The sequence below is a fragment of the Mauremys reevesii genome, linkage group 8 (assembly GCF_016161935.1).
Source record: "Mauremys reevesii isolate NIE-2019 linkage group 8, ASM1616193v1, whole genome shotgun sequence".
NCBI classification, from domain to species: Eukaryota; Metazoa; Chordata; order Testudines; family Geoemydidae; genus Mauremys; species Mauremys reevesii.
In genome coordinates this window covers 52,182,736-52,210,185 of record NC_052630.1, presented here as the reverse complement: position 1 = coordinate 52,210,185, position 27,450 = coordinate 52,182,736, and the positions used below count along the sequence as shown (strand labels likewise).

General features: G+C 49.6%; 1 protein-coding gene across 5 annotated transcripts in view; it reads right to left on the bottom strand.

The window, feature by feature from the left end:
* The window catches only part of FAM163A (family with sequence similarity 163 member A), an 84,151-nt gene extending 57,125 nt beyond the window's left edge, over positions 1–27,026 (bottom strand). The window contains exons 1-3 of one of the 5 annotated variants that reach the window (XR_005583355.1): positions 26,788–27,016; positions 19,864–19,968; positions 15,090–17,826 (exon numbers count right to left, since the gene is read on the bottom strand). The gene's annotated coding sequence lies outside the window, so the exon portion shown is untranslated. Of the gene's footprint in view, positions 1–119; positions 205–508; positions 697–13,271; positions 13,542–15,089; positions 17,827–19,863; positions 19,969–26,787 lie in introns of those variants that run through there. The other 4 variants (XM_039483312.1, XM_039483313.1, XM_039483315.1 and 1 more) reach the window with 4 other exon arrangements.
* Positions 27,027–27,450: the final 424 nt, after the last annotated feature.

The following is a 27,450-nucleotide window of genomic DNA, read 5'->3' as shown; positions in this document are numbered from 1 at the left end:
ACACACACACACACATACTCACCCAGCTGGACTCTGTTTTCCAGATAAACAAGGGGCACTTGACTTCAATCTTTTACTACAGATTCAAAGCACCAGCGATGAATCATGTAACAACTTACATTTCAGGAGGACTTTCCAGGAATCCCCTCTAACTCCTTGTGGAAAATTGCCAGCACTGTTATGATGGGTCCCACACTTTCTCTCTTGTGGGGGTTCCGGGCACCATTTCTCACCCCTGAACTGGGGTATCAACTGTCCCACTAGTGTCCCAGAAAAGGGGAGTGGAGCAGAAGGGACCCAGGCCCACCCTCTACACCAGGTCCCAGCCCAGGGGCCCTAGGGATAGCAGTGAACCACTTGAACTAGTGATTCCTTCCCCTGGGCTACTTCCCTCTCCGGCCCTTCAGCTTGTGGGGCTTCCTGCCCTCTCTCTGCTTGGGCCAAGTTTCTCCCAACCCCTTGTGTCTCTAGAGTCCCTCTGCTCTGTACAAGCCGGGTTTCCCTTTACCTAGGGTCTTGGTCTTCTGGCCCTCTCAGCAGCCTTCAACTCCTTTAAACTGCTCTCCTCCAAACTCTTCTTCACTCCACCACCAAACCACTCTGCTTCAACTCCTCCAAACTGCTCTCTGCTCCACCACCAAACCACTCTGCTTCAACCACTTCAAGCTGCTCTCTGCTCCAACACCAAACCACTCTGCTTCAACTCCTCCCACTGTCTGATTGAAAGGGGGGGGGTTATTAGGTGACTGGCTTCAGGTGCTCTAATTGGCTTAATTGGTTTCAGGTGCTCTAATTAATCTGTAGCAGCCTCTCTTCCCTCTACAGGGAATAAGGCTCTCATCATCCTGGGGCTTACATATCTCCCATCGATCAATCTCCTGCTGCCCTCTGGCTGTGCTATATCACACTTCTCTAGCCCTCTCAGCAGCCTTGTCCTCCTATACACCTGATCGTCCCCCTCCCTGGCTAGTCAGGGCCTCTCCACCACCGAGCAGCATTGCCTGAGGGCTGTCACATTCCCACTCTCTGAGAGCAACAGAGCATGCTCAGAGTTCTCACATGACAGTGAGCTAGGCTGCTGATAGGCCAAGCTGCAGTTTTTAAACACAAGGAAAGCACTAACTGGGCTTTCAGCAGTGAATCTGCTCCCAAATCAGAGGGCTGGGAGAAAGAATAGGGTTTGTTTACTGCCAGGGCACCATTTCTTGGTTTGCATCAGGATGGGGCAATCTGGTCTTGTTCAGAAGTGCTTTCCCCTTATATATCTCTGTCCCACCCATGTATCACACTTAGTTTTTTCAGAACCCATCAATGCTACTCCAATCTCCACCAGCGGGGTCGCTGCTGAGTGAACTCGCATACCTCCAGGGACTACCAGTGCGGCGAGAGAGAGGACAGGCCACGGACAGGGGCGGCTCTAGGCACCAGCAAAACAAGCTGGTGCCTAGGGCGGCAAAATCTAGGGGGCGGCAAAAGGCTGGGGCCCCAGCTCATCCTGCCGCTGCGAGCCCGTCCCCTGCTGCTGGGGGGTGGGGGCGGCAGGCTCGGCCGGCGGACCTGCCGCAGTCATGCCTGCAGGAGGTCCGCCGGAGCCCCGGGACGACTGGACCTGCCGCAGGCACGACTGCGGAGGGGGCGCTCGTCCCGCGGCTCGGCTGGACCTCCCGCAGGCATGACTGCGGCAGCTCAAGCGGAGCCGCCGGACCGCGAACCGTCCGCAGCCGCGGGAGGTCCAGCCGAGCCACGCGGGACCAGCGGTCCCTCTGCAGTCATGCCCGCGGGAGGTCCGCTGCTCCCGGGCGCCTCCCACGCATGACTGCTTGGGGCGGCCAAAACGGTAGAGCCGCCCCTGGCCACGGAAATGGACTCAGTTCTTTTTCTGTTACACTGCATGCAAGGAATTGTGGGAGTTTTTGTAGTTACAGTTCCCAATGCTTGTTATCTGGAGAATAACCAAAACCAGCAATGGGAGAAATACCCAGACTGTTACCCGACCTTTTCATGCCTTCACTGCAGGGGCTTCCCTCAAATGCTACTGACATTCGGAAAGTATAATATTTAACTTCTGCTGTATAACAGCTCTTCCCTTATCCTTAGCAGCATGAGAGGTGCAAGTTCTTGCTAGAGTTTCTCCCAGGGGCCTTGTCCAGACTAGGATTTAGAAGGTGTTTGTTAACACATGTTAAATGCCTAGTGTAGACAAGTTAGCCAGGGGCGGCTCTAGGAATTTGGCCGCCCCGAGCACAGCAGCATGCCGCAGGGGGCGCGCTGCCGGTCGCCGGTCCCGCGGCTCTGGGGGACCTCTTGCAGACGTGCCTGCGGAGGGTGCGCTGGTCCCGCGGCTCCGGTGGAGCATCCGCAGGCACGCCTGCGGGAGGTCCACCCGCGCCGCGGGACCAGCGAACCCTCCGCAGTCATGGCTGCGGGAGGTCCGCCGGAGCCGCGGGACCAGCGAACCCTCCACAGTCATGCCTGCAGGAGGTCCACTGGTCCCGCGGCTCCGGTGGACCTCCCGCAGGCATGACTGCGGAAGGTCCGCCGGAGCTGCCTGCCGCCCTGCCGGCAAAATGCCACCCCAAGCACGCGCTTGGCGCGCTGGGGTCTGGAGCTGGCCCTAGAGTTAACTCAGCCAAGTTAACAGATGATAAAGACACACTGCCTTGTCTACACTAGGCATGTAACACGTGTTAGCAAACACCTTCTAAATCCTAGTCTGAACAAGGTCAGAGTGAATAGTAAAGACACTAGATCAAAAATTTTAGGCAGGGCACTGTATCTGGCCTGAACTCTCCATGGGCTCATTACAGGCTGTGATCCTACAAGCTGCTCTGTTTGGGCTCACTCCCACATGTTGGGGTGCCTGGGGCTCTGTGCAGGAGAAGAGACAGTGTGCTAGAACAGGAACTAATTAAGGGAACGTAGATGCTCCTTGCTGGGTTTCTTTAGTGAAGTGCTACTGTTGCTTCTGCTTTAGATCCCCCGGTTAGAACATGCACTGCACAGTCTGGGGGAGCAGAGCAACCTTCCTGCAGAAGACCTATTCCATTCCATGCACCGCTGGTGGCGACACACCGAATGGGGATGAAAGTCATGGGATTTTAATTTGTTTCTATTTTCTCACCTTTTCTGTGTGAGTTCATGCCCCTAGGGTCAGGTTTTCACCAGAATTCAGGGTCAGACTTTCACATGCTCAGCACACACAATCAGCACCAGGTTTTTCAGAGAACAGAACTCCAGTTGAAGCCTCTAGATCAGGGCTAGTTTTTAAAAGTGCTTTGCACCCAATATGCACCCACTTTGCTGAGCTCTTTCTGGCGCCAGTGCCCCGGTGGTAGAGCCATCACTGGCAGCAGATGTCTCCCAGGCAGGAATGTGCAGACTGCTTCGGAGGAAACAAGCATCCACCAGAGCTTTGTCCAGAAATGGCTCCACTGCAGCTTCAACCAAAGGTTTGAAAAATGCCTTTTGGTGCCACCTCTGTGCTTGCTGGAGTGACCATGCCCTGGAGTGGCCATGCCAAAATGCCACAAGAAAGGCTGCTCTTGGGTCACTCCCAGCTGCATGCTGGGTGAAGTCTTCTCAGGCTCTGCTAGAACGGGACACCTGCCAGGGCACATAGAGAAAAAATGCCCAGTTCTGATCTCACAATTGCTTAACTCCCCTGATCTCAATGGGGAGACACCTGTCCTGCAACAACAGATATGAGATCAGACTCAAGATAATGGTGTGCAGGGAGGGAGGCAGGTACTGAAGTGAATCAGAGGGCTCAGTTCTGCTCTCAGTAGTAACTCCAACAAGCCTATGGACCTATCAGACGGTGCATGTGAAAGCTGAATCAGTCCCAAAGTGTTTGTCTGATGTCCCAACTAGCCCTAATTTTGCCAAGTGACATGTTCCTGTAAACCCAGTGAGTCAGGAGCCCGACTTAATTTCTAAATTCTATGAGTATTTTGAACATATCCAGTGGAGATTTGCTCTTCTCCCAGATCTAATCTTTTTCTGCTACTTAGAACTGTGTAATTACGATGTTCTTAGGCAGGCATAATCCTATGTAGAAACTTAACAGCACCAAACCTGCAGAGGTCCAGGGTGCAAACAGAAAAGTTCTTATCAGTTTCGTCCTGGTGCAGAGATGAAATTGGAGGTAATTCACAGCAGCTCCATTGCCTCACCTGATCTAGAAATGGAATCAGGATTCTGATTTGCATCCTTCTCCGATAGTCTGGGTGGATGCACCCAAGGTTTCAGTTGGCGACAAAAGGGAAGTCCTAACTGTATAAGCATCTCCATGCTACTGGTAATAGTCAGCTTCCTAAAAGGATCTACATGTTCTGTGCATGGAGAGAATTTCATTTCTTCCGCCACTGAAATGCAGCCACTGCTGAGGAGGAACACAGCAGCTCTTTGGCAACACAGCACAACAGTTTAATACAGGAAGAAAGGAAGAATACCATGAGGAGGTGCATGTATCCCACCACTGGCCAGGGGGAAGGGGGCTAACAAACTTCATCAACACTACCTGCCACACCCTGAGGAGATTTAAACAAGCTATAATCTTAGAGGGAGGAGCTGACAGACGAGCCTCATTAGGGAACTAGACCTTAGAAAGGAAAGATTTGGAGCAGGGGAGTGGCCTGACCTGAAGAAGAGCTGGTGCTTTATTTGTACTGAAAGAGGTGCCAGGGCTCAAGCAATTATTTTTACATTCATAACTGATGTAGCAAAGGTGCCAGGGCTCTGAACGGCCAAGCCTAGAGGTGCCAGGACTCAGTCCTGGCACAAATCAGGTACTGAGAAGAGCTCACCCCGCCTATAGGGCTCAATGCCAAACCATACAACGGGTGGGTGAGTCTGTCTAGACAGACTGCTGTGGACTCCTAAGGCCGTGGCTGCCATGTTTAAGGAAGAACCAGAGGCACTGGTGCATTAGCTCCCCAGGGTGGGGGAGTTACAAAAAAAAACAAAAAACAAAACAAAAAACAAACAAACAAAAAAAACACAAAACCCTCCCTAACCACTCCAGTTCAGACAGCACCATGGAAGTTGGTGGATTCAGCAGCGATCAACCGATACGACATCCAATGGGAAGTGCAGGGGCCATTTGGGGCAGGCAAGATGTAATTGTTCAGCTGGAGTGTAGCCAGGAGAATATGCTGCATTAGGTGCTCCAGCAAGTCCTGTACAGCGGCATTAGGCAGCGTTGCCCTGTGGTTAACACCTTTGGAGATGAAGTTAAAAGCCAAACAGATGGCAGCTGGAAGGCTGGGCCATGGGCTTGAGGACAGTTATAGTGCAGCTTGAGCCACAGCTCCCCCTGGGAAGTTAGGCCTAGATCCTCAAAGGTACTTGAGTGCCCAACTCCCATTGATCCCCTTTGAGGATCTGAGCCATAACAAGCATTTCTCTTTGGCATTCTCTGAAACAATGCTCAGGAATGCTACCCAGTACAGTTTCTGACCAGGGATATAAACAAACCAACCAATCGCAGCTCTCTCACATCCGTGCCTGGATGCACAGGTGCTGTATCTTCCGACCCATTCTGCAGCCATTACAACCATCAAAGCTCTTCAGCTTCGTATAACAGCGCACCGCCTGCCACCCAGAAAGCTTTTCCTGGTTGCACATTGGCCCTGGGCCTCCCTGTCTGACACATGACTCATGACCCCTGCAAAATCTTTTGGGAAATAGTAAACCTTGTTCCTCACAAAAGCCGTGCCCAGAGGGAAGCTTTCACTGACAAGTGAAGCCTGTTGTAAACCTGCAGGCTTTGGACACATCTGCTGCATCAGAAGCCGAGATCCTGAGTTCAGCTGCAGATTGCTCCCAATTCAAAACTGTCACCAAGAATCTAAAACTTTCCCTGAAACCCTTCTGACTTTTCAAGAAACTCTTGCCATTGCGGAGTAAAGAGCAGAGGCAAAATCAGGGAGAGAGAAAAGTAAAAAATCTGAACCACTAAACGTCCTGTTGATATGATGTGATTATAGACATGATGTTCTGTTTGATGTGGTTATAGCAAATAAACAAGATCCAGGGTGACAGAGTGGATATGTTGTTTGCCCTAGATCAGCAATTTAGTCATATAAAAACCTTAACAATAAGCTGAAAAGCTGAATGCAAAGCTATAAACTGTTTCCCTATACTGCTGTTCACCACATTTGTACAGTCCACTTGTGTCCAAAGAATCCAAAGAGGAAAGAGGCCCTGATAAATAAGGACTCTGACCTGCAGGGCCACCTAGAGGATTCAGGGGGCCTGGGGTCTTTGGCGGCGGGGGCCCCCCACCGCCGAATTGCTGCCGAAGACCCGGCACTTTGGCGGCAGGTCCTGGGGCGGAAGGACCGAATTGCCGCCGAAGACCCGGAGTGCAAGAAGCTCTGGGGGCCCAGGCCCCGCAAGAGTTTTCTGGGGCCCCCAGAGCGAGTGAAGGACCCCGTTCCAGGGGCCCCAAAAAACTCTCGTGGGGGCCCCTGCAGGGCCCAGGGCAAATTGATCCACTTGCCCCCTCCCCCCGGGCAGCCCTGCATTCTGATCCTTGCTCCGACTTGCTAGCCGAGTTACTTAGACCTGCATTCTCAGTAACATCCCCTGATTTTGCATGACCAATTTGAGTTGTCTAAAGCTGGATTCTGAGAGGTGCTGAACAGCCACAGATCCAACTGACTTCCCTAGGAATAATGCTAATTATCAGGGATGCATTAAAGGACTTTCCCCATTACTATTTCAATGCACACTTGATAGTCACCTTTCTCCAGATGGGAGCCTTTGGGGCTGGGAACTTTCAAAGCTGACCAGCAGATTTGGACACCCAATTCCTATTCATTTAATGAACGTCCAGAAACCTTTGATAGCTTTAAAAATCCTCAGTCCAAAGCTTCTGGGCCAAATCTATCCCTGGTGTATGCAGCTGCAGCTCCACTGACATCAATGGAGCGCTGCTTCCTTCTAGCTTCCTTCTCCATTTGACCCCCTTTGCAATGGGTTGGTCTCATCTCATGAGAGGGGCCGCCTCCAGCCCCCCACCCCCCAAATGGAGAATTGGTTACAAAAATAAAAGCCCCTCTGCTACTTTTTCACCACCCCTACTTGTCACTCTGTCAAACGATCCATTAAAGTCTCTTTTTCATTTCCAAGGGATGGAGAATATGGCTGTCAGAGAGCCATGGCTCCATATCGATCGTGGTAAGTAACTGCCCAGGCCCGAGGAAGCGCTCTGTGTGGCTCGAACGCTTGTCTCTCTCACCAACAGTAGTTGGTCCAGTAAAATACATCACCTCTCCCACCTTGCCCTTTTCTTGCAGCGACAGGCTTTAGAGAGGCTGGGGGAGGGGCAATGCTGCCCATCAGTTACAGGAAAGCAAAGACTCTCTTCCTGCGGAGGATATAAGACATGCCGCTGGGACTGTCAACATTATCTTGGAGCATAAACAGAGGTTTAGTTTAATGGCTCATTAAATGTAATTACATTCACCAAGTCATACTCCGATAGCATCCCACGTGCTTACACACTACAGGGATGGGCACACACAAGAAAACAAAGCCCAGGGCCAGCTACTGTCCTCAGGCGCATGTATCCAATGCCTGATGAAGCTATGGAGAGTTGCACATCTCTAGCTCCTCAGCTAGCTTCCAAGGACCTACAGTGATTTACACCAGGATCCAGCCACAGTAGAGTTGCCTTAATTTTTAGGTAGAAAACCACAAGCAGCCTGGTTCTCTCTTTCATAAAACCCTCATTAATATGTAGGCGCGTCCTTCAGATGGGCACAGCACTCAGCTGCCACTCCAACAGGGTGGCTAACACTGACAGGCATTGCCTGTCTCTCTGTCATTAGAAGAGGGGGAGCTTTGGTGCCCATCTAGTGGCTGATCCACAGAAGAATCCCTTATGGCTTCCAGCCAATAGACTTAGTTCATTCTCAACTTATTTCTGTCTAGCTGCGGTACTTTGCTGGCCCCCATTAACCTTGGGATATCTGAGCACTTCACAATCTTTAGTGTATTTTGACCTCATGACACCCCCAGGAGAAAGGGCAATGCTATGATCCCCATTGTACAGATGAGGGAAACTGAGGCACAGAAAGGCTAAAGTCACACAGGAAGCCTGTGGGAGAGCAGGGGATTGAACAGATGTCTGCACAGTCCCAGGCTAGTGCCTTAATGGCTGGAACAACCTTCTTGCTAGAGTTCCAGCAATGGAGGCTTTTAGCTCTGAAGATCCCACATTCAAACCTCACTGGTGGCTTAAGCAGGGTCAGTTTTACTTCCATGTAATCAAAATTAGACAGACAAAGAAATGCATTCTGGGGTGGGGAAATCGCATACTAGCTACACAAAGTGACCAAGAACCTAGGTAAGGGCTGCCTCCAACAATACCTGCCCTCTGCTGCTGTCCTTCACCATTGGATTTAGATCTGGATAAGGCACTGAGCCAACACTGGTGGCCCTGGGAGATAACCATCTTAGACATGGGCCAGGGACAAATGTGTTGGATCTCTTAGCAGTGTTTGACACATTGGTCAGGGGTGCTTCTGACTAGCCTCAGAGACCTGGCAGAAGCAGATGGAGTTGTTTTCCTTGGTCCTTCTTACAAGAAGAGCTTTGCAAAACGAAATGCCACTGAAAACCTGCTGAGCAAATATCGGAACCATAACTTCTCTTTTGGCGATCAAACAAAAGGATCATCCAAGCCTGCCTAGGCGTGGCACCATTTAAATCTCCCCCAGTCCTCCCCATTGGCCAGGACCAATCAAACTAGTCCCAGCTCTACCCCGGGGTCAGGACTAGCCAAACCTAACCTTGCTCTGCCCATTATATTGGCACAGTAGAATAGATTCATAGGGTTGTAGAACTGTAGAGCTGGAATGGACCTCGAGAGGTCATTAAGTCCAGCTGCCTGTGCTGAGGCAGGACCAAGTAACCCTAGACCATCCTCTTCATAACAGCCCTTACCACAATTGAAGATTTATCAGGTCCCACCTCAGTCTTCTTTTCTCAAGCCAGTTTCTCTGAGTTTTTTTAACCTTCCCTCACAGGTCAGATTTTCTAAAGCTTTTGTCATTTTTGTTGCCCTCCTCTGAACTCTTTCTAATTTGTCCAAATTTCTCCTAAAATGTGGCCTCCAGAACTGGACAAACTACTCCAGCTGAGGCCTCACCAGTGCCAAGTAGAGTGGGACAGTAACCTCCTGGGTTTCACATATGATGCTCCTGTTAACCTACCCCAGAATGATATTAGCTTTTTTGCAACTGCATCACATTGTTGACTCATATTCAATTTTTGATCCACTCTAACCCCCAAATCCTTTTCAGCAGTATCACCATTGAGCCAGTTATTCCCTGTTTTGTAACTGTGCATTTGATTTTTGTTCCCTAGAGTGGAGTACTTTGCACTTCTCTTTATTGAATTTCATCTTGTTGATTTCAGACTAATTTTCCAATTTGCTGAGATAATTTAGTATTCTAATCCTGTCGTCCAAAGTGCTAGCAACCCCTCCCAACTTGGCGTCATCTACAAATTTGATAAACATACTCTCCACTCCACTATCCAAGTCATTAATGAAAACACTGAATAGTACCAGACCCAGGACTGACGCTGCGGGGCCCCACTAGATATATATCCTCCCAGGTGGACAACGAACCTTTGATAACGACTCTTTCAGTATGGTCTTTCAAGCAGTTGTGCACCCACCTTATAGTAATTTCACCTAAACCACATTTCCCTAGTTTGTTTATGAAAATGTCATATGGGACTGTGTTAAAAGCCTTATTCATATGTCTGAGTTCAGTTCCTGTAGCTCTTAAAATAACATCACACTATTCCCTACAAAAAGACAAAAGCATTTGTTTTGCTTGGTATCCCTATCTTCTGCCTTAGTCACATCACCTTACAGCCACCTTTCATGCCAAGGACTCCTCCCTTATTTACTCCCCAGATAGGTCACTGTTAACTTATGCAGACCACTCCCTTTGCATCCCATCCCTACTGCCCCTTGGAACTCTCGCACGACTTTAACACAGGCATAACGCCCTCAATTCCAGTGGAGCTATTGCTGCTTTCAACTGGTATAAACGAGAGGGGAATCGGGTCCTCAGATGTGAGGCCTGGTTTCCCAGCTGACAGCCTTTACTCATTCTGCAGTGGATCCTCCTACATTTTAAAGTGTGATAACATATCCCAGGGTGGCCAGATATTATGTCATGTCGTACATCTGACCTTTGACCTTGTGAACAGAACTGCACCTTGCTGTGGGTTAATGCTTGCACAGCATACCCCCCAACTGTCTCCATTGCAACAAAAACCCTCTTGAGATCAATTCTCCTTTTACTGCTATCAGCGTTGCACTGTTGGAACTCCATGAGGCTTGATTCTGAGATCATTTATGCTGGGATACATGGGGTATAACTCCAAATAAAACAATGGATTTGGGCTTTAACCCTTACTTATGCTCATCAACATGAGTAAAGGGGACACAATCTGGCTCTGTGCAAGCCATGGACAGGGTACTAATCCCACTTAATGAGTGAATGAAAGGTGGGTCTCTGATGCAGGACTGTGCATGGAAGACACCCAAGAGATATACATTTATGCTAGGAGAATGAGGTTTGCAGTAAAACCACCCAGAGACACACCACCCATATGCCTTATAGATTTTGGCTTTGTGGAATGAAAAATGTGGCATGAAATCTCTTAACATTTCCAGCAGATGAAGCGTGAAACACACTTTCAAGAAAAAGGCAGTAACGGAGCCACGCTAAATATTTCATCTCAGTAGCAAAACATCCATGTGAAAGGTCAGCACTTCAAACTGCGAGCAGCTCAGCCAGGATCTCAATTTCTGCTCTCATAGCAGATGTGCAGGAAAGGAAATTAGATGGGGGGGGAGGGGAGGTGGGGGAGGACAGACAAGATTGTGTGCCTATTGTTGTCTGTCTAAGCTTATCTACCTTCCTTTAGTGGAGGTGACTGGCAGCCCTGGTGACTAGCATCCTGGATTTATCCACAGGACAGATACAGCAATGGGCCGGGGTGGTTCTGTTTATGTCTATTGTTAAATTAACTGATCTTGCTCAGACCACAAGCAACATTTTTACTGTGTTGATATTTATAGCTCTTTCCCCTGTCAAGGAGAGGGTTGGTAACCAGGCCATGACACCCCTACCCAGCCTTATATCCAGGGTGTTTTGTGACCAGAATTGAGCAGCCAGGTGCCTGAAAGAAATTCCACATGGAGGAAAGACCTAAGTCTAGCTAGGATCATCAGGCATTCATTCAGGGAAATCTTGTGGCTTGTGTTACGCACAATTGTCCCTCCTGGCCTTAGAATCCATTAATCTGATCTTTGTCTATGATAAACTTCTGTCAACTCATTCAATAGCCTTATACACTTGGATTCCCCTTCTTCCCTGGTCAAATCCACCTCTGTTCAGAGCAACACAAACATAAATCTGATCTTTCAAAGAAACGAAGAGTTTTTCAGGTCTCAGCCTCTACTAGACTTTTGTTCATACCCCAAACCTTTAGGAGACAAAACGATGAGGGAAGGTTTGTTTTTCATCAGGGCAAGGGCCTTGCTGGACTACTTTTGGAGTAGGCCTTCTACTTGGAGCTGAGTGGGGAGTGGTGTGGCTGCTAAAGCCAATGAGGACACCACATTGCAGAACCCACTGCATGGAATATCAGTAACCCACACTGCAGTTTAACAAGGGCTCTGAGTTGTCCACTCACAGCCCTTCATCAGCACTGTGTCCATCACTATAGCCTGATCCTGCTCTCGCTGCACCAGGAGTAACCCCACTGAAGCCTCACCACTGTAAAAATCCCTGTCATGAGGAGACTCAAGCCTGTTGTCTCATTAATTAATTGCCACTAGTGGCAAATGCTAATCTCCCATTATCACAATCTCTGGTTTATCAACAAGTGAAAACCCTTCTTACCCATCTAATGAGCCTATTACACTTCCTAGATCACTAGCAAATCTGCCCAGCTTAGCACATCTCCTGACCCTTCTGAAACTCTATTAACGCTAATTAACTAAAAACCAGGCTCAGGAACAGCCCAAATATTGACAAGTCATAAACAGCATGACCTTTAAAAACTAAGCTTCTTAGGGCAGACCATTCAGGGAAGAGGCGGAGGACAGTAAGATAACTCTGGGTGTACCAATGGACTATTCCACAGGATATCTGAAAGTCTCTACAACATACAGACAGAATCAACAACAGAGAGAAACTCTTTGAGGGGACAGAAATTCAGCCCTCAGGATGAGTTTAGATGGTGAAGCAATGGTGAAGCGGTCACCCACACGGTGCAGGCAGTAATGTTCAGGCTACACCCAGCACTCCTTCCTAATTCTGGGCTACAGCGAGAGATCCAGCTACAGAGATCCCTGGGAACAAACAAAGGGATGTGATTTCCTTCATTTCAGCAAATCAGGCGGATGAGGCAGTATAGGAGAGCAAGGTTGGGGCTCTACTGAGCTACCATATCCCTGATATCCAGCACAACTGCATAATGGGGCTGGTGGAAGCTTCATCACCTGGGACTTTTCAAACTTAGCCTAGGTAAAGCGCTGGGAAGTGCTGCAGGGGACAATCCTGGCCTGGCACAGAGATGGGCTTGCTAAATCCTTCCCCACTCCGCCTGCTAGGACTCCTCAAGGAGAGGGTGTTACTGCTTTAAAAACACAAACACACACACACAAGTTAGCCAAGAAATCGGAAAGTCCAGCAGGACAGCTTGGGCTCTTGCAAGGAGCGGCAGCCTGCCGACAGCCCTCCCATACTTCAGTGGGGCTCTCCCAAAGCAGAGCTCTGGAGCGGACGAAAGGAAATCTAGCTCGGAAACAGCCCAATGTCAAGAGCGCATCCCGCTGCTCTGGCTCTGCTGCTCTCCGAGCATTCCCCAGCCACGCGAGTGCTGCACCATTCACCGATGGCCAGATCTGACTTTTCTTCCTTTTCTACGCACCCTCCTGGTCTTTCTTCCCTTTTCTGTGAGGCGGGGGTGAGCAAGAGAATTCACTTAAATTTCCTAGCCGGGGCGCCTGGCAGGGCTGGCTCCATCCCCAGCATAACAGCCAAGTACTTTCCCCGGGGGGTCCATGCAAGAGGGGGAGACCACGCCGAGAAGTTTGCAGAGGGAAATGTCTCGCTGCCTTCTGGACACAGCTCCCCTTTTGCACCGGGCTCTCCCGATCTCTCCTCTGCAGTCACACAGCCTCCCCCCGGACAGAGAGCCCGGCCCCAGGCATGGTGTGGAAAGCAGCTTACCTTGGAAGCGTCTGCTCCGGCCGCTCGCCTCCCCGCGACGCACAGCAGGACAGGCTGCGAGGGCAGGGGGCTGAGCTGCTGCGGAGGTAGGAGGTGATGGAAGCGCCTTCAGCTCTCCGAGCCTCGTGTATATTTCATGGCTGCGTTGATCGCCCCTTGGCTGCAGGGGGCGCCCTGCTGCAGCGCCTGGCCCCCGCCCCTCTACAAGGGGGTAGCGGCGGGACGAGACAATGGCACCAGAAATCCCGCTCCGAGCTCGCTCGGGGAGAGCCACCGAGGCTGCAAAGCGGCGAGCAAGTGCAATGGCCAGGGCTGGCTCCCCCGCCCGCGCCGAGCCGTACAACCGAGGGAGGAGGGCGGCCCGCCTGGGAGGCGGCGGCGGCTACAGGACAAGCAGGAGCCCAGAGCGGGGCTGTGACTTGCCCCAGGGCAGCTTCGAAGTCCCTCTGCCGGGGCCGGCGCCAGGCTGGAGCCCGGGGCACCCGCACGCGGCACTATCCCGCCTGGAACGAGCGAGCCGAGCGCTGCCCGGAGGAGTCAGGGACGCCCCCGGATCGAAACCAGCAGCTCCCGGGAGAGCCCCGCCGAGCGTCCGGCAGCTTCAGAGCGGGCAGGGAGCTGGCGCTGACTTTAGACCAACAGGTTAATCCCGGCCTGGTACTCAGCCTAGCGCGCCAGCCTTGCAGGGCGCCTGCCATTGTGCCCAGCCCCAGCCCAGCCCTGCCCCGCCGGGACCCGTCCAGGGTGCTGGAATCCCAAGCCGCCCTTCCTCCTCCGGCATCTGTTTTCCCCGCACACCTCTTCTCTGAATTTCCCACTGCTGCCACCAGCCCCCCCGGGGAACTCCCGGTTTGTGCAGTCGCTAATGGAATCTTTGACCTTTTACCTTGACCAAACTACACCGATCTTTTCTTGTTACAGGAGCAGGCGGTTTCTGAAATCAAGCTGCTGCAGCTGCTTATCCCGCCTTGCTTTGCTAGGCCTGTGAGCTGCTTTGATCCAGTGCCAAGCGTCCCAGGTAATGTACTCCTTCTGGCTGCCAACACAGAAGCCAGAGCAGTGCTTCAAAAGGGCCAGAAAGGAAAACAGATGCCAAAGGCTGGACTCGGGGAGTTGGTCTAGGCAGGATTAGCATATGAAAGCCAGCCACAGGATTTTTTCAGATAAGATTACCCCCTTGTCTATTACCCTGTGCAGAATAGAGCCTCTCTTTGGCACACTATAGTCCTGCACAAGAGGGCTTGTTACAAGACGCTATTTCTGTTCTTAGTAGCTCTGGCCCTCTCCTATATAACTGTTCTCTCCCACCCCCAAACAGGTGTTCCTGGAACTAAGTGTTAGCCGCACAGTGTTCTGAAGGATAGGGCAGCATTGAAGTTACAAGCAGCTACACACCTCCCTTTTTTTTTATTTTGTAGGTAAGATAAAGAGAATCAGACCTCATGCTTCAGGCCATAAGCCAACCATTGTAGTGATCAGGAAGGAGCTTTTCCACCCATGTATGGTATTGTACAATTACCTCAGTGCAGTAGGAATGTTTTTTACTTTCCTCTGATTTTGAATGCTGCCAGAGGTAACATTCTGGACTCAATAGCCCAATAGGGGGCAGTCTAGTCTAGTCAATAGTCACTGGATTGGGAAACCAGCATTCTGTTCCCAACTGTGCTACTGAGCTGCTGCATGACCTAGACCAAGTCATGTCACCTTTCTGTGTCTCAGTTTCCCCACCTCTAAAATGACAATAGTGATACTGGCCTTCTTTTGTATCCAGACAGGAAGTTATTTCATTTCTGGCCCTCCAATTCTGTTGCCAAAATATTGATGGTGATGTCACAGATTCAGCATTATGACTGCCCAACACAATCAGAAGGCACAGGTGAGTGGGAAAGGAATAAATCTTCATTTGAATGAGAGCTAGTAAAAGGACAAGGGAAATAAAATACAAATGTACCTACTTCCTCCTCAGTGTGGTATACAAGCACCTAAAAAAACATTACACACACAGGTGAAGGAATTACTCCCATTTAATAGGCCAATCCATTTGATGAAATCCTGTGCACCGAGGGCTAGTAAATTCACTAAGGATTCAAGCAAGGAAAATGGATGTGCAGAATACACCTGTGGATCATAATAGAGAGACATGTCCCATTAGCTTTGTTTCTGTATTGCCAATGGAGGTCAACTCCAACCTCAGCTCCACAGAGAATGATCAGCGGCCTGAGAAAGCCTTTCCCTATGAAGCTCTGAAAAGGATGTGAAGAACACTATTGTAGCCATTTGAAAATGCAGGAGGAATGGAGACAAGCAGAATGGAAGGATACCACCCAGGTTCTTGGGGAAAAGAGCCATGGGGATCCCAAGAGGGCTGGACCTCACTCAAGATCTCTTCAGCGATAACAAGCATAGTTCTCATGGCATGCTAGGGGACAGGTTGAAAGAAGAAATCCCCCTACTAAACAAGCACCTTCCTGAGCTGGTCTCCCATCCAACTACTGCCTAGGCCTGACCCCAATTCTGATGTTGCTTGTGAAATCTCAGAAGACCCCAGCTCAGGTGGAATAGTTGCATATGCTAAGAGATTTCTTATTCCCTGGGTGCCTGAAGGCTATGCTCCCTGTGTCAGAGTAACAGGGCTCTTCTGTTGGCCCACCCTCTTAGCAAGTACTGAAATCCTGCAGGGCATGATTGATTCCTGCCGACACACTGACAGCTGTGGTTCGTTAGCTTCACCCTGGATGTTTGAGAGGTAAGTGGGATGGGAGTGGAGATCTTTGCATGGAAGCTCCAGGAACACTTCAGAGTGAGGTTTATGTGTCATTGTTGCTACCACCAATAAAGCCAAAGCCCAGGAAGGGTGTAACTTTGGGCTAAATTAATTGCCCAAGAACTGCATTAACACTCAGTAAAGGGGGCCTGGTGCAGCTTTGTGTCCTTCCAAAATATGGAGAGTAGCTAAATTTAAGCTACTGAAAGCCAGCAAATACAGAGTTAAGTTACAGGCCACTCTGCAATACAACCTTAACTCTGCCCCCTGGAGCCACTAATGACCACTGGGAATAGGTCAGCAAGGGGCAGGTGTGTGTGTGTGCACATGCATCATATTAACTAGCCAGGAGGAAGAGCAAACAGAACATGCCACAGTTTGTGTCATGTACTGCAGATTTGAATCCCAGTATTTCTCTGCATGCACTCCAGCTGCCATTCATTGTGTTCAGTGCAGCTGCACCAAATGGCACAGGGATTAGTTGAAGCAGGTCACCAGATCTGTCACTGCCAGATGAGAAGAAGGACATGTGTACCTATGACACCCACTTCTCTCCAGTGGAAATGAGTGCATAAGGTGTAGAATCAGAACCTAGGAGGGCAGATTCTGGGTAGAGCCAGGTAGGAACTCCCACAGCATATCACATCCAGCACTTTTTTTTTTTTTAAGTAAAAGTAAGATTTCAGATATTTTCCCTTAATGTAATGTTACCCAAGTCATAATTAATAAGCAACTGCTACAACCTTCACCTACTTTTAATACCCAGGCTGTTGCCTAAATCTGCCTTCCACCTCCAGCTGTTCTTACCCAGCATGTTTAACAATTCCAGCAGGACACTTCCTTGCAGTTAGCATTCTCCACCCTCCTCTTCTGCACAGTTTTTAAAATGGCTAGCAACAACATTGGACATGATCTCCTCTCTTGTCAGGCGGTGGGGGCGGGGGGGGGGAAATAATCTAGGAGATGGTTTCTTTCTCTCAGGACATAGGGTCTGGATTTCCCTGCACTTCATGCAGCTAATAATACCAGTGCAAAATGAGTGCAGATAGGGTGGCGGATGCTGCTAAATTAGAATAGTCTCATTCTACACTCACTTTGTAATATGGGATGTCAGTTCTCCACTCCTGTGATTTTATCATGAGTCTTGTGATATCTGGCATTTTTTCAAGAGCTCCAACTGCTGGAGTCAGGTCGTTACCTGAGAAGCCCAGTTTTTATTTTTACAAAGTAAATTTCTAGCCCTCCACTTGAAAACCTGATTTGCACTCCAATCTAAGAGGACAAAGAAATCAAAATTCATTTAAAAAAAAAACTCAATTTTTGAATGTGTGGCCATACTGCTAACGGTAGCACCAAGTGACAAAAAACCTGACCCAAAGTATTTTTTGTAAAAGTAAATTAATATCCTGGGTTATATCAGTGCTACTGTCTCCTTTTAAAGGGACCCTCCCAAGACAACTTTTTATTCAAGTCTTCTTACTCAGTACTAATAATATCATCATCAGTTATTGAAACAGTTTTAAAGATCAAATTGACTTGCCAGTATTAATGCTTTGTTAACTTTCTGAAATTCATTCAGCTTCAATATTGACACAGTACTAGACTGGTCATTAGTCAGTTTAGTGTTTAGTCATTTTCACTTCCTGGTTCTCTTCCTTTATGGGGTCTCCCTGTGTCCCAGGCTGAGCACTAGCCCTGTTTCAGCAAGGTATGTAGTAAGCACACAAGCAGTTCCCATTTGCTTCTCATTCCACATACAAGCATCATGGGCTCAGTCCTGCATTTTCAGCACTGAAAAGGAAGGATTAAATTTAAAACAAAAACCCACCACAAACACTAGTTTCATCAAATAGTTAAAAATATTTCTATTAACCTCTGGTTTTGTAAAATCTTTTGTAAAGAAAAGTTAAATTTGGGAGCTTCACTGCTAGACAATTGTTCCTGTGGTTAGTCATTCAGCAGCTGCACTCCCTATCTGAAAAATATCTCCTAGCAAATCCTCATTTAAGCCCAGGTTCTGCAGAGTGCTTAAGAATAGTTAAGTCCTATTGAAATGCTTTGCTGAATACAGATGGTGCAACTTGTTGAATCTAAGGAAAATGAGAGCACACAAGGTTTGTGTGGAACCACAGATCTAAATTAAGAAACATCTTATACCAAGAAACAGCAGAGGTGCATTATTATACTGTAACACTGAGATGATCTAGGACTACCTGATACAGGAGAGACAACAAGAGAGAGCGCTCAGTGTTCCTTTATATTCTCTCACACACACAAGCTAGCAGAGATCCTTGGACCTATAGAACTTCAATAGGACTTCACATGGGTATAAGAATCTACACCTGTAGATCCAACTGCAGGATTGGGTCCTGAGGTAAAGCACTTAAGCATATATTGAGAGCTGTTTACACTGAGGCCAGGTCTACACTTAAAATAGAGGTAGACATAGCTACAGCACTCAGGGGTATGACAAATCCACACCCTGAGCGACATAGCAATGCCAACCTAGCCCCTGGTGTAGATGCAGCTAGGTCGAAGGAAGAACACTTCTGTGGGCCTAGCTACCACTGCTTGGGGAGGTGGTGTTCCTACAACAATGGAAAACCCCCTTCCCTTTGCATAGGCTGTGTTTACACTATGGGATTATGTTGGCACAGCTATGGCACCATAGCTACGCTGGTACAGTCTCTGTACTGTAGAAATACCCTGAGGTCACTTTGCACTGCTTTGGGAGTGTGATCACAGTGGTCCCTTCTGGCCTTGTAATCTATAGAGAAGCCTTGAGGTGAGTTCATTGGAAGACATGCACATGCATCAAAGGCTCTAACATTTAATGAAGTTACTGGGTCAACCTGCCCTCAATTGCATGTATGCAAACTAATCCTGTTCCCTAGTGGGAAGAGCCATGTGAGAGTTAAGGGCAGGATCTGCCCCTTACTCATTACCTTACCCCTAAGGAATGAAATGAGTCCTTTCTTCCATACACTGCCCTTATTTGTTCATGTGCTCATCATTACCCTTGTCACTTCTCTCATCACTGCCACTGCAGTCCGGGATCTCCCCAAACCTTCCTAGCTCTTTGCTAAAGGCAACTCAGAGTTAATGCACAGTTTTCCCTTCTGCAGAAGGCTCTCATCGGATGTGGATCAGCCATCATGCACATAAGTGATTCTCCTTTCCAGAAGCTTGTGCAAGCAAAAAATTGAGCCCAACTGTTCATGCAAGAAACATATGCAACAAGCATCCCTATTGTTCTGCGAAACAGGCCCATGGAGAAGCCATTGCTGGGGAAGGAAAGCATATGCAAGAAACATATGCAACAAGCATCCCTATTGTTCTGCGAAACAGGCCCATGGAGAAGCCATTGCTGGGGAAGGAAAGCATTGCAATACTTCAAACACAGGGCTGGATCCTCAGTGGGTATCAATCAGTGGAGTTCCACTGCCATTGAGCTGTGCTGATTTACAGCAGCAGAGGATCTGGCCTGCAGACTGGAAAGAGTTAAAATTCAAATCTGGGAGGACACCCACGGGAAGAGGCAGCATGATTCTTGGGTTAACAAGAAGCAGCAACAATTGGATCCGGAGCCAGAAAGCAGGAGGAATGCAAATAGCTCTGTTCGCTCCTTTACTGCCTTCATTAACATGCAAACATCACACCAAGTACTGAGGGGCGGCTTTGTTTCCCAGACAGGCGCCACCAGATCCAGTCGCAAATAAATGTCGATGGTAATAACACTTGATATACTTAATACTCTACAACTACAGCAAGTTGTAGCCAAAGCACTCAATTTCCAGCCACTCCCAACCCTACATACAGGCACCTCACCCATTCTCCAGGCAGTCTCAGCACCTGACTCTGCTCCTGCTGCTGGTGGCCTGCACCAGTCCTGCTCCCTTGTGCATGTTTGCCCCATCGCAAGATCTCCAGCATCTGGAACAAGAGCAGAAGGGGAGCACTTTGGCCCAGATTCAGTAAGCATATGGGCCATCTCAGTGAAGTTGAGGGGGCTTGAGCTTAAGTGCTTTGCTGCTTCCAGGGCTCCAGCAGCAGAATAGTTATGAGCAGTTAGAATTATGATTAGGAGCAGGAGAGATTAACCCCTTTGCAGGTATGTGAGATCTTTAAAATGACTGACCCAAATGGCTATACAGCTCCATTCCCTATACAATAGCCACATAGCGCACTGCATATGGCAACCCCTCGTGACCATGCGTGAGCCCCCTAATGCCCTGGGGGAGCTCTGGGGAAGAAGGGCAGGTGGCCAAGCACCCATTTGTACTAGACAGGCACATGGTGCTTGGTGGTGGGGTTAGGCCCTTTCTTGCACAAGCTCCAAATTCTCTCTCTCACACAGAGTCCAGCAGGAGTCAGGTTTATTGCGAGATGCTAAAGAAGTGGATGGCTGTAGAAAGGTTCCCATGTCTATTTTCTAGTGTCCCAAAGTAAACCTCTCTCCCTCTAAAGGAGGACAATACAATGATTCCCCCCCCCCCCCCCAGGCTACCTGCAGGGCTGTTGCTGGGCCCTTTGCCCCATCCCACCACTCTGCCCTGCCCAAAGTCTGAGCTAGAACCAGGGCCGGCTCCAGGGTTTTTGCTGCCCCAACCAACCAAACAGGCGCTCGTGATCAGCTCTACTGCCGCCGCTTCAGTCTTTGGCAGCAATTCGATGGCTGGTGCTTTGCTCTGAGAGGGAGTGAGGGACCTGCCGCCGAAGAGCTGGATGTGCCACCCTAAGCACCTGCTTGCTGGGCTGGTGCCTGGAGCTGGCCTTGGCTAGAACAGCCAGGGCAACAATACAAACAATACTTTATGCACAAAGTGCATTATATAGAGAGCTAAATACACATGTGATTTAGTGCTGGAGGGGAGCGGTTTGTGATAGATGGAGACAGGCTTCTCCTGCAAGAGCTGGCAAGATAGAGGCCCCAGCTGAGCCTTGTTTACTGCTTCCCGAAGAAAGAATTATTCTGTCACATCCAATTGCCTAAGAGCTTCTTCCTAGGATGTGTTTGTTAGCGCCACACTAGCACTTATCTGAGCTCCAATGGGGGCACGCGTGCCTGGATATGCACAGAGTTACAGCAACCTGTGCAGGAGGGAGATCAGCCAGGCAGAGCTCTGCTGTGGCATTTCTCTCAGGGAGGGAGGAGAGGAGGGATAATGCTTAAGTGGTGGTGTCACAAGTGAGTTATGTCATTGTCCGTAATGTCAGGTGATGTTAGCCCTCAAGTATTTTAGATCTAGAGATGCTATGAAGATTCCCCCTTAAGCCAGACTGGGCTGAAAGGCTTAGCAGATGCCAGGGGACTGTTGGAGGTGAGGGAACAATACTGTGTTAACCTATTATTACCTTTCACTGGTTATATTATCAAGGGAATAATAGCGGAGGCTGGAGTGGTGCTGTTAGGTAAAAAGCAAGTCCTCACTCACCTCTCCAGCACCCGAGTTTGTGCGGAGTTGGTATAGGGCTCAGAGATCTGTCAGAGACCAGACAACAATTCGTTGATCAACGGGCTCACACCATCCTTAGCTTAAGAGCAAAGCTTCGGAGTAAGTGTGGCAAGTTTATTAGGGGTGAGCATCAATATTTATACACAGAAGTAAACAAAGTGATTAACAGATCATAATGGTCATGCATAATCAATCAAGATTCTACAGGATAAAACAGGTTAAAATGTAAATTAGAGAAGACAAAGGAGATGGCTACTTATTGGGAGGGTGGGTGTCATGAGTAGTTCGCAGGTCAGAGCTTTGATTAAAAGTTTCAGACAGAGACATGTAGTCTGAGTTAAGTTTCAGTTCATAAAGAGTTCAGACTCAACAGTGCCATTCACCACCAAGCAATTTCCAACTCATTCATACAATGCCCCTGTGATGTGGATCACCCCCATCAGAGGGTGCAGAGGAACAGAGCTAGATGATACTAGCAAAAACCATGTGAGCATTGACCTGAATTGCAACTGACTTGATAACACTCACACAGCTTTTGATTCACTACTTGTGAAGGGTCAAGGGACTGGGCTGTTGTCCACACACCTAATTTGGGGACTAGAGGTTAGTTGTCCAAATAGCCACTCACACATGCCATGAAGGTTGTGTGAACCACAGGACAGCAATTAGTAAGGACTCAGCCCAATGAGATTCATTCACCCAAATCAGGAAGCACAACCACCACCATGTGATTAACCAGAGCCCACAAATACAGAAGAGCAAATAATCATGAGAGCAGCTTGTGAACTCCTCTTAGGTTGAAAATGGTTCACACCAACCCCAATTCAGCAAGGCACTTAAGCACATGCCTAGCTTTAAGCATGTCTCTCACTGATTTCAAGGCACATGCTTAAGTATCTTGCTGGATTAGGGGCACGGTCTGTATGTGAAACCATGACAGCCATGAACCTTTGCTTGAATGCGTTTACCAGATACAGAGCTAGGAGTTTCAAGCTGGAATTTGGCTTGGGGGGCGGGGGGAACCACACACACACACCCCTACCTCTTAAGAAGGGTCATTGAGGTGTCAGAGAAAACTAGCTTCGATTTGTCTGGGCCTTTCAAAATTGCATTTCAAATATGTACCATAGATTTTTTTTTCCCCCCTCCATGAGGGGCTGCAAGGGCCAGATCCTCAAAGATATTTTGATTTCAGTGAAACCAAGGAGCCTAAATACCTGCGAGCCTTTGAGCCAAGAAGTGACACTTAGGAAGGACTCAGGCCCAGATTGAGGATCTGGGCCCCTGCTGGTTATGCTGGGTACCTGGCTTCTTTACCAGCAATGAGAACATGTAATGCAAAATGAAGGTGCCAAGTTCCATTGGGCACCTGCATCTCCCGACTTGTGAGCACTTAAGCCTTTGCAGGGTTAGGACTTCAGGTTGCACACTTATGCCTGGTCCTTAACGTTACCCATGTGAGCAGCCCCTTGAATTTGATGGCCTGACTCCTCAGCTGGTCCATTTACTTCACTGGCTCTATCCTAGTTTACACGCAATTCCTAGTGCTCCTGATTCTGCCCAGCTCTACTCAATTCCTTCTTCCTTTCCCTGTGATAGTTTCCCTAAAAGGTCCCTCTGCAGTTAGTTTTGAGGGGAGTTTTTCACTTCCCCAAGCGAACTGTTGTGCACTGTGGCAAAACAGCCTCTGCCTTTCACATCACCCTGAGATGACTGCATGGGTGAATATATGCAGGCACACACGGTGTATAGAAGCGCACATCCCATGCTTCACCACTCAGAGTTCCTCCAGGTTGCCTGTGAGAAACAAAAGCTTGCAGCCCGCCTAGCAGGTTAACAAATCCAGGCTGTGGTAGAACAAGGGAGGTGGCCTATTACTAGTCAGAGAACCCTCACAGAGGATAGCCTATAAGCAGGAGAGGGCTGCTGGCACACGGAAGCCGCAGCGGGAGCACCTCTGTTGATCTTGCTGCGGTAGCGTGGCGGGTGAGTGCATGTGTAGTGAGTGTGGTGGGGCTCGGGCCAGTGGCTGGTGAAGAGGTGTCCATGTTCCCAAAATGCACCTTGCGCTAACCCACCACCCTCACCAGCAATCTCCACCAAGGAACCAATGTCTGCATTCTGCATGGCCCTTGGAGACTGAAATTCCCTTTCAGGGCTAGAGGCCAGGCTGAGCAGTGATACAGAGACAGGGCTTGGCGTGGGGGAGGGGGAGGGAGGGAAATGCGCCGGCATTGCCACTGCCTGTGCTGTAGAGAAAGGATCTTGCTGCCCCAGCCTGCGCTTTTCACCAGCAGCAAACTCGCTTCATAAAATCAAGAGTAGAGGGGAAAATACAGCAAACACTTAGGGCAAGATTGTCAAAGGTGCCCTATTAGGACGAATGGGAGTTGGATGTCCAGATTCGTTAGGCCACTTTGAACCCCCCCCCCCCCACACACACACACACCACCACCTCACCTTTCTATCTGTAGCCAGGTAGAACACCAGCATTAGAAAGGGCTTCAAACAGACCCTTACACAGACTGCATGTTCAAATGAGACAGGCGGAATCCTAGCTCCCCTCCCCCCTCCACCTCAAGGAGGGGTCTGCAGACTCACCCCCCATCATTAGCTTGGCCTAGTTCTGGCTGCTCCTAGCCTGCCAGAACAGCCCTGTGCAGGGAGGAGCCGACAATCAATACAGCAGGTAGAAGCAGTATGAGGTCGATTTTTTTCCCTCCCTCCAATGAGCACAAGTCTCAATATTTGATGAGCCAAGAGGCTTTCTCCAGATCTTAGCAGCATGAGGCTCTGTGGTGGGAGCAGCTTGCCTGAGTGATGGCAGGAGGAGCTCGAATGCAGCACTGCACAAGCAGTAATGGGAGATGCCGAGTCATGCCCCTAGACTGAGGAGTCAGAAACTTTCTCCAGCTCACCCTCACCCACCAGAGCATCCCACTTATTAATTTCCTTCTCTCTAGCCCCTTCCTAGCTTTACTTATTCCCCTGGCTCTCTGGCCACACCATTTGGCCCCCAGTAACTTGGCACATGGATGATGCCCTCAACCCCCTCACTGTTTTGCCACCCATCACTATCTCCCAACGCCTGTTCCCCTGCCCAGCCCCATGCCCACCCAGAGAGGGCACTCAGACATTTGGGGCAAAGCTGGGATTTTTTACAATCACCACCCAGGACTTACCTAGGAATCTACCTAAGGAAAAGGCCTCATGGAGACATTACAGGCCCCCCAGAGAGGAGCTTTATTAAATGGAGCTGGTTACTTCAGCAGCCTAGATAGAACTAGATAAATTCATAGAGGAGAGGTTGATCAATGTCCATTAGCCAGGAAGGGCAGGGATGGGGTCCCTAGCCCTTGTTTGCCAGAAGCTGGGAATGGGCGAGAAGGGGTGGATCACTTGGTGATTACCTGTTCTGTTCATTCCCTCTGGGGCACCTGGCATTGGCCACTGTTGGAAGACAGGACACTGGGCTACATGGACCTTTGGTCTGACCCAGGATGGCCAGCTGTTCATATGGATATCCACTTAGCTAACTACCATAAGAGAAAACCTGGCAGCTGGTAAAGCAGTTTGTGACAATCCATGGCTGGGCAAATTCAGCCCACCCCACTCAGGCCAGGAGTCACCTCTGGAGCCCAAGGGAAATCAGTGCTCTGTGAGCTCAGCAGGAAGGATAACTCAGGAATTAATGGTCAGATGCTCAGGTGGTTTAAATGAACATCACTCCATTGATTTCAAAGGTCAGTGAAGTTACACCCGCTGAGGATCAGGGCCTGAGAAACCAGGGTGATCCTAGATCTGTTGAAAGCTAGACTAGCAAGAAAGAGGGGAGAACATTACTCCCTTTCCCTTTGTTATGCCCCCTCCCTCCCGAACTGGCCCTTGGCACCATACAGGAGATTGCATGGCTGGGCACAGCACAGCCTAGGAAGGGAACTCTTGTCACAGCCCATAATCCAGCCCTCAGACCAGAAAAGTTAGGAACAGCTCTGGGATCATGGGTCTAGGCAACACCAGGCTCGCAGACCAGACAGCTAGACAAGGCTGGGAGACTTTCATGATTAGACAAGGAGGGAGTATCACCAGAGTGACGCCACTCAGTACTTTACTCCAGGGCCTTTCCCTCCTTTGCTCTGCCTGCCAAGCCACAGCTGGGTTTGGCTCAGCAGATTCTCTTCCATCATCAGGAAAGCTGTGGGTAAAGCAGCTTAATTCAGTAAGTAGAGAAAACATGCCCTCTGGGACCTGTGGTTCACATGGCTTCAGTGGCTGGTAACAGCCCACAACCCACAGCTTGGGATGTACAGGGGCAGTCACAGGAGCTGAGCCTGGGCACAATGCAACTCAGAACAACAGCTCAGCCCTGCCCTTTTGCCTTCCTGGGGAAAGGGGCAAAGGACGAAACAGATATAAGCACAAGGGGAGAAGTTACAGCTCAAGATGCAAGGAGGGAAGCAGCGAGAATTAACCCCTTCTGTAGGGGTCCCATTCAGACCTGCTTTGCAGGGCTTGTGCAGACATCAATCCCCCAACAGGAACTCCAGTGTTCGGTGTCTAGTTTAGTCCCATCCAGCTCCAGGGCTGGGGCTCACACCTTCCAGCTCCTTACCGCTGCTTCGTTCGCCAGGGAGCAGGGCAGCATGTGCAGCTGGCCTATGCTTTATTCCAAAATACTCAGTGTTCAGGTAGCCAAAAGGCCCCAGCCATTTGATTTAACCTCAAGGTAGCCACTGGACCAGAGATTCCCCAAGGGGATTCCAGGAGCAGGGTGGGAGGAGGAAAGTTCCCATGAGTCACCAAGCCAGAGGCAAATTAAAGCAGCAGTGTTACAGGCCCAGGTCTCACTCCTGGAGTTATGTGATGTCAGAATCACATTGTTTTTAACTGACACTAAGTTTCTAGCTCACCTGGTTGCACAGAAAGGCTTGAAAACATGATCCAAGTATAACCACTATCATGAAACCTGCTTGAGTCTGCCAGCAGCCTGACACAAGCTGGATCTGGCCCAAGGAGTTGGAACAGAAACCGTTCTGCAACCCTAGACCAGTTTCCAGATTCACCCATCATGATTCCCCCGTGCAGCTGGGTACAATAACACCAGGGTACTGCCTCCTTTTTCCCCTCACCTTAAGGGCTCCACCACAATGGGTCTGATGTTACCTTAACCCTGGGCTGGTTTATTATCCCACATAAGTGCCAACAATCCTTGAAGGCCCCCCCAAACACCACTCATTTATCCCCCGCACAATGCACCTAGCCGATAAGTGCCCCCACACCCAGTCCAACAACTCACCTCCTATGCCAGCTCCGGTGGGCTCTGCCACACTCAGCAGCTCCCCACCTGTTCTTCTAGCCAAAGCAGCCACCCCAGCTAGAGTCCTCTGCAGGCTTCTTCCTGGCCTCTGCATAGGGAAAATCACCAGACTGCCCCTTGGCTTGGCTTCTCTCCTCACCCTCAGCCCTTTTCAGCCTCCTGGCCCAGGCTTTCTGCCTCAGCAGACTAGCCCCACCCCTGGCCTGCTGCCCTCAGCTTTCCCCCAGGGACTGCCTACCAACCCCCCCATCACAGCTGTCTTCCTTTCATTCATTAGCCCTAAATGGCACCCCACCCTCTTAATCAGCTCAACCTGGGATGTAGCTGTGCTGGGGAGTGGGCGGAGGTGTCCCCCTTCACTTAAGGGGACAGCAGGGGTGCTGGAACAATTTGTACAGTGGGGGTGCTGAGAGCCATTGAACCAGACTGTAAACGCTGTATATGATGGAAACCACTTCAAGCCAGGGGGTGTGGCACCCTGTGAGAACTAGCAGCAGTGCTAGGGATGTCACCAGAGCCACCCTGGAATCACCAGTGCATGAGATCAGAACAGAGTCCCTTCGAGGGGGCTGTGTGCTAGCAAGCAAAGGATCGTGCAATTCACAGAAAGCATACAAAGGCCAGTGTGCAGGCAAGGCATTA